The sequence below is a fragment of the Vombatus ursinus genome, unplaced genomic scaffold, assembly GCF_900497805.2.
Source record: "Vombatus ursinus unplaced genomic scaffold, bare-nosed wombat genome assembly UNPS02014807.1, whole genome shotgun sequence".
NCBI classification, from domain to species: domain Eukaryota; kingdom Metazoa; phylum Chordata; class Mammalia; order Diprotodontia; family Vombatidae; genus Vombatus; species Vombatus ursinus.
In genome coordinates, this window is record NW_020954585.1 from 53,485,055 (window position 1) to 53,486,416 (window position 1,362).

Below are 1,362 nucleotides of genomic sequence, written 5' to 3' on the forward strand. Positions count from 1 at the left end.
TTTGGTCTTTGGAGCCCAAGTCCTACCACTGTCTGGCGCATAAATGCTTGTTGATGGTTTTGAGGATTCCTCCCACCCAAAATCCAGAACTCTACTGTCACGCTCAACCCACAACCAGCAATGAGGCACCCACAAAAGAATCTGAGCCATCTCTTATTTCCCCCACCCTTCTCCACGGGGTGTCAGGGTCTTTCCACTTAAAGACCCTAAAGGAGATAAGTAAGGCCTAAAGCCTATGGAAAACAGCTTCTCCTCCCCTCCTCGTCCCAGTGAGGTGATTAGCTATTGGATCTAATTGAAAACAAAACAAGCGAAGGCGCCCGCAGCCGACCCTGACCCCAGGTCTTGCAGATATTAAGTTGGTCTTTCCCACTCTTCCTAGACGGGCAGGGGGTCCGGAGAAAAGTTGCTAAGACGTGCCCGATTCTCCCCGTGCGCGCCCAGGGAAACTCTCGATCAATAGACACCAGTCCTCTGTGCCAGGGGCTTGTGATAAACACATTAACGTGTATATAAATACATCCGGCTAGGGACATGGGATGGGGGAGAAGTGCTATATTTATATCTAGGAGCGTGTTTCCTTGCAGGTTTATGGATATTTCTAGACATTGCTCCCAGGAGGAAAGGCCACGGAGTTGTCCGGTTCAGTACCTAACTCACTTCGGAGAAATGTCACTTGGTCATCCTTTCAGCGTGGCTAGTTCTCCCAAGAACATCTGGGAGGTGGAGCCCAGGCACTACCTATCCGGGAGCCCCGACCCCTTCCAGGATTCTAGGCTATGGCCTCAGCCATGGATAGGGGACTTCGGAAACTGCGCGGGACGCAGATTCCAGGTAGCTGAGAATGCAGTGTGACACAATCCTGACCCTGATCCTAACCCTAAATTCATCCGCTCGCTCGATCTGGGAATGGGAATCTAGGAGCAAGTCTCCTCAAGGTACCCGATCTACAAGGTTCCCTCTAGTCCATCCAGACCAGGAAAACCCTTCTTAGTTCTATAATCTGACCGAATACCGTTACACTCCGGCTATAGGCCAAAGCCCGTAACAGGGCACGGAAGAAAAGCAAGCCCGAGCAGTCCACTTGGATTCCCCTTCCCCCCCAACCCCGCCCAGGACTCCAAAGTCCGTTTAGGACTCAGCATCTCCCTACAACTTCCAAGGATCATACGTTCGAAGTCAGAGGCCCATTTTTAACACCTACCCGTCTCCTCCAGCCCTCCCAGCTAATCGCACTCTCTTTATCACACCGCATCCCCCCCTCCACTTATTATTTTTTTAACCCGCACTTTAAAGGGTTAACGGCTCTTTGTTATCTCTAATTTTAATCCTCAGATGGGTCGGCGGCTCACGTTGTTCGGA